The sequence below is a fragment of the Psammomys obesus genome, unplaced genomic scaffold, assembly GCF_907164565.1.
Source record: "Psammomys obesus unplaced genomic scaffold, mPsaObe1.curated_primary_1811, whole genome shotgun sequence".
In the NCBI taxonomy this organism is placed as follows: Eukaryota; Metazoa; Chordata; class Mammalia; order Rodentia; family Muridae; genus Psammomys; species Psammomys obesus.
This window is the reverse complement of record NW_026585504.1, coordinates 37793490-37803013: the sequence shown is the minus strand read 5'-3', so window position 1 is coordinate 37803013 and position 9524 is coordinate 37793490. Positions and strand designations below refer to the sequence as shown.

The window sequence follows — 9524 nt, the reverse complement described above, 5'->3', positions numbered from 1 at the left end:
ATGGTAGCACCATATGCTGGGTCAAAGAGGAGACAGACAGAGGAAGAGACAATGCAGGGAGTTGTATAAGAAGAAGTAAAAGATATTGAGCTGCTATGTCAGAGCATGGTTGCAATTTCAGCTTTTGAGAGTCTGAGGCAGGAAGATTGTAAATTTAAGTCCATTTTTGATTATACAGTGAGGTCCTCTCTCAAAAAGCAGGACAATTTAAAAAGACTAAAAACTAAACACTTTATGAATGATTTTCTCAATATTTTATGAGAGGTTTTGTCTCACAGTGCTCTGTTTGGATATTGTTTATCTTTTATGGTTTCTAGTTTGTGTTCTTGTGTGGTTGTCTGTGAGTGTATGTGTATGTGCATGTGTTTCTGATGTTCCCTCCCTTCCTTCCTTCCTTCCTTCCTTCCTTCCTTCCTTCCTTCCTTCCTTCCTTTCTCTTTTTCTTTCTTTCTTTCTTTCTTTCTTTCTTTCTTTCTTTCTTTCTTTCTCTGTTAGATTTCTTTATTCTGTTTATTTTTCATTTTTTTATTGGGCTGCTTGTTTTCTCTTTATTATATAAATGTATTAATTTATTCACTTTACATCCTAATCACAGCCCCCTACCTTCTCTCTTCCCAGTTTAATTCTCACTCCCCCTTCCTTCTTTCCTCTTTCCCGCAATAGAGGGGAACCCCATCCCCTTTACAAACCCTTCCTAGCCCATCAAATCACATCCGGACTTACTTTAGGCTGTTTGTTTTATAAGAGAAAGGTAAAGAACGTGTGCAGTTGGATGAGTCCAGTGATGAAGATGTTCTGAACGTTGATGAGGGCGGTGAAACTGATCGGAATATACTTTATGAACAAATGTATTCAATAAAAATGATATCTGAAACCATTTGCATTTTGAGGGTTACATAAGAAATACATAAGAAAAGTATCAGAAATTAGCAAACTATAGGTAAATGGCAGGCTGTAACAGTAGTTCATATGAAACATATGACATGTTCTATCACATTTTGTTGTTTCTGCTTACACAGAGTTACAGAACGGCAGTGAAACAAACTATGTTTGTAGAAGCATTTTTTATCCCTGTGTGCCTACTTCCTCTCATCTCTCTTGTCATTACCAACCCCAGGATTGTTGCACTTAAGAACCTGTTTTTCTTTAGTGGGGATTTATGATCATTGCTGTAAAGCAATCTAAAGAGGAGGCCTGGAAGCTCATTTTGCCCAATACACCGAATATATACATGCCACAATATCAGCTACAGAGTGAGTTAAAACCACATAATTGCAATAGCAAGAGGGAAATTACTCAGGCAGATTTGGTTAGCCACAGTAACAAGACTTACAACCTTTATGAAGGCCTTTGGGCCCTAATTATTCAGCAGCTGCTGCCAGAGTTAAAACATACCCAAGTCTCCAACAGTTAATTTGCATTTCCTTTCCCCTAAAGCAAGCTGCCTTTCTGCTGTATAACCTGACCTATTTTTGAGCACTACCCTCTAATCAATAGAATAGCCTTCCTTGTATTCTAATTTAAGAGACAAGTCCCCACCCCACATCCCTGTCCCTTCATTCCTCCTTCTTTTTGTTTAAGAGACAATTCTTCTACATTGACTAAGAGTTCTGGGGATCAAGGAACCCTTGCACCACAGAATACAGAGTATCTCTGAACATAGATAAGTATCAAAGGTTTTTAGAAAATAAGTTTTAAAATTCATACACAGGGGTCTTTTCTGAGACTAATACTCTAAGCAAGGACCATTCATGGAGATAACCTAGAACCCCTGCACAGATGTAGGCCATGGCACCTCAGTGTCCAAGAGGGTGTACTATTAAGGGGAACAGGGACTGTCTCTGACATGAACTCAGGGGCTGGCCCTTTGATCACCTCTGCCTAAGGAGAGGAACAGCCTTCCAGGCCACAGAGGAAGACAATGCAACCAGTCCTGATGAGGCCTGATAGACTAGGGTCAGATGGAAGGGGAGGAAGACCTCCCCTATCAGTGGACTGGGGGAGGGGCATGGGAGAAGAAGGTAGAGGGAAGGTGGGATTGGGAGGGAATGTAGGAGGGGGCTACAACTGGGATACAAAGTGAATAAACTGTAATTAATAAAGAATAAATTTTAGAAATGAAGAAAAGAAAAGTCAGCCAACACCAAAAACAAAACAACAACAATAAAAAGCCTCATATGTGTGTACAGTTGTATTTGCTGACACACCTTTCTATCTACATTGCTATTTTGATAGAAAAAGATAAATCTATACTTACATGTACATAAATATAAAATATAGGTAGAGAGAGGCTGAAACAAGGAGATAGATGCAAAGAGTGAAATAGTGCTGTAGCATTTTTATGGTTAGGACAGGAAACATAATTTTTGATACCTCATGGAAAAATTTTAAGTTTTGATTAATAGTATTTACCAAATTACAGAGCCTTTAGAAAATAAGGTTAAGAAATCATGTTGCCAGACAAGCTGTAGTCATGTTCTAGCTGAGTAAAACCTTACCAGAATTATTGTATCAGTCAATTTCTTAATGGGTCAGATTTAGGATGCTCCAGAAAAGAGAATTCATTATAAAGGAAACATCCAGGTCCAAGGGAAAATGACTTATCAGAACCAAATCAAATGTTCAGTAGATAAAAAAGCTCCCAGTATAAAGATATGAGTTCAAATTTTGAAGCCCAGTACAGGTAAAAGTAGAGACACTGATTTCACAAAGTTGCTGTCTTACCTCTATCTGCACACTTTGGCACACACCAACACCATATATGCATTCACTAATAATAAATAAAATAATCTGTAATAATGATTCATCATGGTGATTATTTGCAAATATAATTGCATATAGTCATGAGCATATGTTAGCTACTTAGTATGGAAATTCCAGAGCTGGGAGTAGTTTTCTTTTAGTTTAGGCCCTAAAGATAAAGGTTTTAGTTGAGTAATTCTGTGCTCATTCCCACCTTTTCACTCTTAATGGAAATGGTGGTTGTACCTGTAGGCTAATTCTTTTCACAAATTATTGTCCAGGTGTTTTATCGAGTTATGGAAACTTTTGTATGTGTTTCAAAATACTGTTAACACCCATTGATGGTAAATAATGTGTATTGAGTATTATGCAGAGAGTTCTATAAAATGAATATGCATGTACACATACATTCAAAGTGATCAAGAAAGAGACAAATAGATTTAAGAAGTTAGATGTAACTAGTAGTATTACATTTACCAGAAGGACTACAGAGTTGAAGTTCCAGGGAAAATCAAAATGTGGGTCTCGGGGCGGGGCAAGATGGCGGCACAGGGAGGACTCTCATTCTGAGGAGCAGCACAGCAGGATTGGCACAGTGACCAGCAATCAGAACTCGCGGCCATAAAACACAAGTGATTGTGTTTCACAGGTGAGAGGATACCCACGGTGGGGGATTCAATCAGCTTTTTTTTTTTTTTTTTTTGAGTTTTATTTTTTTCTTATCGGTTACATTTTATTAACTCTGTATCCCAGCCGAGTCCCGATCCCTCATTCCCTCCCAGTCCCTCCCTCCCTCCCTCATCTCCACCATGCCCCTTGCCAAGTCCACTGATAGGGGGGACCTCCTACCCATTCATCTGATCCTCTGCTCAGATGTAGCCTGTGGTAGCTCAGTAACCAATTGGTTTCCCATGGTGAGGGGAACAAGGACTATTTCTAACAGGAACTCAATGACTGGCTCTTTGGCCTCCCCACCCCCCAAGGGAGGAGCAGTCCTGTTAGGCCACAGAGGAGAGCTTTGCAGCCAGTCCTGAAGATACCTGATTCAATCAGCTTTAACTCACCCGGCTAAACCTCGGAAGAGATCCCGGTTCCGCCAGGCACTTGGTCGCCAGCCCAGAGCTACACGCCAGCGTGATCTGGTCATGGTCCCAGACTGAACTGTGGGCCACAACACCATAGACTGGATTTCCCAGTTGAGAGATAACCCCACGGAGGAGGAAACAATTGGGACCGACCTCAGGTTACCCAGACATCCCCTGGAAAAGACTCGGGTTCCAAGGGTGCCCCAAGAGCCAGCCAGGACCCAGAGCCGGGACACAGGTGCCTGCACGGAGCCCTGCCTGCACACCTGATTCACCGCTTCAGATAGAACTGTGGGCACCAGGGCACCAGGGCAACAGACTGCATGTCTCTGGCAGGAGGAAACCTCCAGCGGAGGGGGTCAGCAGCTCTAACGCTTAGGACATCCAGCACCAAAACACTTCCTGGACTCACACAGACTCTAGTGCAGGTAGGAGTGCTGTGCTCTGCCGCCATTATTGAGTTCCCCAGGGGCACTGGGACACACAGCTGCATCCTCAGACCTACAAAAGCCAGAGAGCCATTACAGCAGCCCTCAGATACTGTGCCAAGGATCAACCAGTTATCCCTAGCTAGACTGTCAAAACTGTGGGAATCCCTGGTTTTTCAAGAGGGCTGCACCCACAGCGTCTGGACCAGAGCAGTGCCTGCAGCCGACATCACAGACAGAGATACACAGCTTCTGGTCCAGAGTGAGGCACCGAGCCTCCAGACCAGAACAGTGCCCCCAGGTGCCAACTCAACCTAGGTGCACATTCTCCAGGTCTAGAGCAGAGCAATCAGCCTCTGGCCCAGAGACTTGCTGAGTGCACCTCCCACTTTCCCGGAAAGAACTGTGCACCCCAGAATAACAGACTGAGTTTCCCTGTTGGGAGAAAACCCCACAGCTAGGGAATCAGCAGGTTCTTCAAGAGGACTGTACATAAAAATTTAGTGAGTAGCAGCACACTAAATTTATAACAAGAAACCCAGCAGTGGGGCAGCTGTCTTGAGAACTTCTATGGGTAAGAGGAGATCCCCCCCTTCCTAACATAGACCACATCTACTACTCAGGGCTATAAACCTGAGGTGAGCAGTGCAACTCCTGAGAAACACTGGCCATACAGTGACCATAACCAAAAAGCAGAGAAGGACTCCTTCAGGAAAAATCATCTTCTGGCCAAGGGGATACTCCCTACCCCAGGACTCCAGGAAGCACAGAAACTAACAGCCAACACCTAAATCAGCCCAATGGGTAGAGGTCAGCGTAAAAGCTCAACCAACAAAAGACAGAGCAATATGGCATCTCCAGAACCCAGCCATCCAGGGGCGAACAGCCCTGAACAATGCAGCATAATAGAAAATCAAGAAGATGACCTTACATCTATGTTGATGAAGAGGATAATAGAGGAAACAAATAAAATACGTAAAGAATTAGAGGAAGATAAAACCAAACAGATCATGGCTATCCGTAAAGAAATGGAGGAAGATAAAGACAGGCAGATTAGGGCCATCCGTGAAGAAATACGGGAAGATGCAGCCAAACAGCTTGTGGCCTTCAGAGAAGAAATAATTAAATCACTGAAAGAAATAAAAGAGACAGAGTTGAAGGAACTAAAAGAAAAAGAGGAAAATACAAGCAGACAGGTGAAGGAAGTGAAAAAACAACAACTCAAGACCTGAAGATAGAACTAGAAAAATTAAAGAAAACACAAATGGAGGAAATAATGGAGAGGAAGAATTTAGGGAAGAAAACAGGAACTACAGAGGTAAGCATAACCAACAGAATACAAGAAATGGAAGAAAGAATCTCAGGTGTAGAAGATACAATGGAAGAAATTGATGTATCTGTCAAAGAAAATGTTAAATCCAAAAAATTCCTGACACAGACTGTCCAAGAAATCCAAGACAATATGAAAAGACAAAATCTAAGAATAATAGGAATAGAGGAAAAAAAAGACTCCCTTCTCCAAGGCCCAGAAAATATTTTCAACAAAATCATTGAAGAAAATTTCTCCAAGTTAAAGGAGAAGCCAATAAGGATACATGAGGCCTACAGAAAACCCACCAAATTTGACCAGAAAAGAAAATCCTCCCGCCACATAATAATCAAAACAGTAAATATACAGAACAAAGAAAAAATACTAAAAGCTGCAAGGGAAAAAGGCCAAGTAACATATAACGGCAAACCTATTAGAATCACACCTAACTTTTCAACAGAGACTATGAAAGCCAGAAGGGCCTGGACAGATATCATGCAGACCCTAAGAGAACACAGAGGTCAACCCACGCTACTATACCCTGCAAAACTCTCAGTCCTCATAGACAGAGAAAACAAGATATTTAATGACAAAAACAACTTTCAACAATACCTACACACAAATCCAGCATTACAGAAGACATTGGAAGGGAAAATACAACCCAAGAAAATTAGCTTCTGTCAAGAAAACACAGGAAATAATTAACCTTACTACAGCAAAACAAAAAGCAACCAAGCACACAACCTTATGAACACAACCATATCAAAGCAATATCCCAGGTATGCAGGGGTGGTTCAATATACGGAAATCCATCAATGTGATCCACCATATTAACAAACTGAAAGAAAAAACCCACATGATAATCTCCCTAGATGCTGAAAAAGCATTTGACAAAATCCAACATCCATTCATGTTTAAAGTGAAAGAATAAAACCCTAGCATAATGCTGGCAACACCACTTTGCAAGACTGAAACAGTACAAGGTCAGAAGCAAGGCAGGACAGATGTCCAACAGCAGGATATCTGTGGTTGGGCACCTGGCCTATGAGGGGAAATGGAAAGCCCCTGATAAAAACACTCTGGGTACCCGAGATAAGGGTCGGGTATGTGACTTGGCTCACATCTGCCTTCCCGCCTTCCTTGTTCCGGGTACATGACGCAACTATGGCTTTGTTCAAACCACCCAATTAGATCCCTGTAACTATGCTTCTCGCTTCTGTAACCGTGCTTCTTGCTCCCGAGCCCTATAAAAACCCGTCACCCCAACCGAGAGGCGTGCAAGTCCTCCGAAGGGCTTTGTCGCCCCGGGTACCCGTGTATCGAAATAAACCTCTTGCAGCTTGTATCCGAAGGCTGGTCTCGCTGTTCCTTGCGAAGCGGGGTCTCCCCATCTAAAGAGGCTCTAGCGGGAGTCTTTCATTTGGAGGTCCCACCGAGATTTGAGACCCCCGCCCAGGGACCACTGACCCATCATCGAGAGGTAAGCTGGCCAGCAGAGTGTCTCTTGTCCTCGTTCCGTCATGTGTTTGTTCCCTGTTCTATCTCTTGAGATTTGTACGATTCAGCTGAGTTGCTGTGTATTAGGCGGAAACTAGAAAGAGCTGACGAGCTTTGGACTTCTTTTCCGCAACTCTTGGGTGACGTCCCAGGAGTGTCTGGGGGCCCGATTTTGGGGGTCCGTCTGTTTGGAGACACAACCCAACCCGGACATTTTGGGCCTTCGCCCCTGTCCGAGGGCTACGTATCTCTTTTGGGAGACGGGGGATCCGGACCCTCTTCACAGTCTCCATCTGAAGTTTTGTTTTCGGTTTGGCGCCAGAGTCATGCTGCGCGCTGCGTTTGTGTCACTGTCTGTCTATTGTTCGTCGGGTTTGTGTTTGGTGTTAGTCTCTTTGAAACCATGGGACAGTCTCTAACCACCCCCTTAAGCCTCACTCTACAGCACTGGAAGGACACCCGGAACATCGCTCGTAGTCACTCTGTAGAGATCCGGAAAGGAAAATGGGACACCTTCTGCTCCTCAGAATGGCCGACATTTAACGTTGGCTGGCCACGAGATGGCACCTTTAACCTAGATATTATTTTGCAGGTTAAGGCGAAAGTCATGGATTTAGGGCCACACGGCCACCCAGACCAGGTACCCTACATTGTTACTTGGGAAGCCCTGGCCCGGGAACCACCCTCATGGGTCAAGCCGTTTGTCACCCCCAGCCCCCTTGCTGTTCCCTCTGCCCCTGCCCTACCTCCTCCGCTGGTCCCCACACCCTCTAAGTCTGCCCTCTACCCAGCTATAACAAAGCAGACCCAAGGACGTGATCCAGGGGGCAAAAAGACACTGACGCCCCCGGTACTGCCAGCAGACGATGGCCCCTTGTTGGACCTGCTTACTGAAGAACCTCCTCCCTATAGGGACCAAGAGCCAGGAGAAGCCGCCGCAGCCGGACCTCAGGAGGAACCGGCTCCTTCCCTGATGGTGGGGCGATTGAGAGAGCGCCGAGAGGCCCCTCCAGATTCCACATCTCAGGCTCTCCCATTACGAGCGGGACCCGACGGCCAGCTCCAATACTGGCCTTTTTTTCCGCTTCAGATCTATATAACTGGAAAAACAATAACCCCCCTTTCTCTAGGGACCCTTCTAGACTTACTGCTTTAATCGAGTCCATTTTAGTAACCCACCAGCCCACCTGGGACGATTGTCAGCAGCTGTTACAGGCCCTCCTGACCACCGAGGAGAAGCAACGGGTCATTTTGGAAGCCCGTAAAAACGTTCCGGGGGATAACGGGCAGCCTACTCAGTTGCCAAACGAGATCAACAAGGCCTTCCCCTTGGAATGACCTGATTGGAACTTCGCCACGGAGGACGGTAGGAATCACTTAAGTCTCTATCGCCAGTTGCTGATAGCGGGTCTCCATGGGGCAGCAAAGCACCCCACTAATTTGGCGCAGGTTAAGTTAGTGACCCAAAGGTCAGAGGAATCTCCCTCTGCCTTCCTATAATGACTAAAGGAAGCCTATCGTGTGTACACCCCCTATGATCCGGAGGGTCCTAACCAGGCTACCAATGTGGCCATGTCCTTCATCTGGCAGTCTGCCCCGGATATCAGAAAAAAAAATTAGAAAGGCTTGAGAACTTAAGGGAAAGTACAATCCAGGATTTGTTGAAAGAGGCGGAGCGGATTTTCAACAAGAGAGAGACTCAAGAAGAGAGAGACGAAAGGTTGAGAAAAGAGGCAAAAGAGAGAGAGAACATTAGAGACCGCAAGAGGAATAGGGAATTTAGCAAATTGCTGGCCACTGTAGTGACAGGACAGAGACAGGATAGACAGGGCCTGGGAGACCGCAGGGGTCCTCGGGTAGACAAAGATCAATGCGCCTACTGCAAGGAAAAAGGGCACTGGGTCCGAGACTGCCCAAAGAGACCAAAAGGGCCATGGAAGCCTAAGCCCCAGGCCACCCTACTAAACCTGGAGGATTAGGGAAGTCAGGGTCAGGAGCCCCCCCCTGAACCCAGGATAACCCTTAATGTGGGGGGGGCAACCCGTCACCTTCCCGGTGGACACCGGAGCCCAGCATTCGGTGCTCACCACTTCATCGGGACCCCTGACTGACAAATCGGCGTGGGTTCAAGGAGCCACCGGAGGGAAAAGGTACTGATGGACAACTGAAAGAAGAGTACAACTCGCCACTGGTAAGGTGACTCACTCCTTTTTACATGTTCCTGATTGCCCTTATCCTCTGTTGCAGAGAGATCTATTAATGAAACTCAGGGCACAAATCCACTTTGATGGGACTAAGGCCCACATTACTGGGCCACAGGGACAGCCTTTACATGTGTTAACCATAAATCTGGAGGACGAATACCAGCTTCACGAGCCTGAAAGGCCTCGGCCGTGAGAAATGACTGTCTGGTTAGAAAAATTCCCTTTAGCCTGGGCGGAAACAGGGGGAGTGGGTCTCGCA

General features: G+C 45.3%; 1 pseudogene; it reads left to right on the top strand.

Annotated features, from left to right (window-relative positions):
- The first annotated feature begins 7464 nt into the window (after nucleotides 1-7464).
- LOC129673201 (uncharacterized) lies at nucleotides 7465-9040 on the top strand (annotated as a pseudogene).
- Nucleotides 9041-9524: the final 484 nt, after the last annotated feature.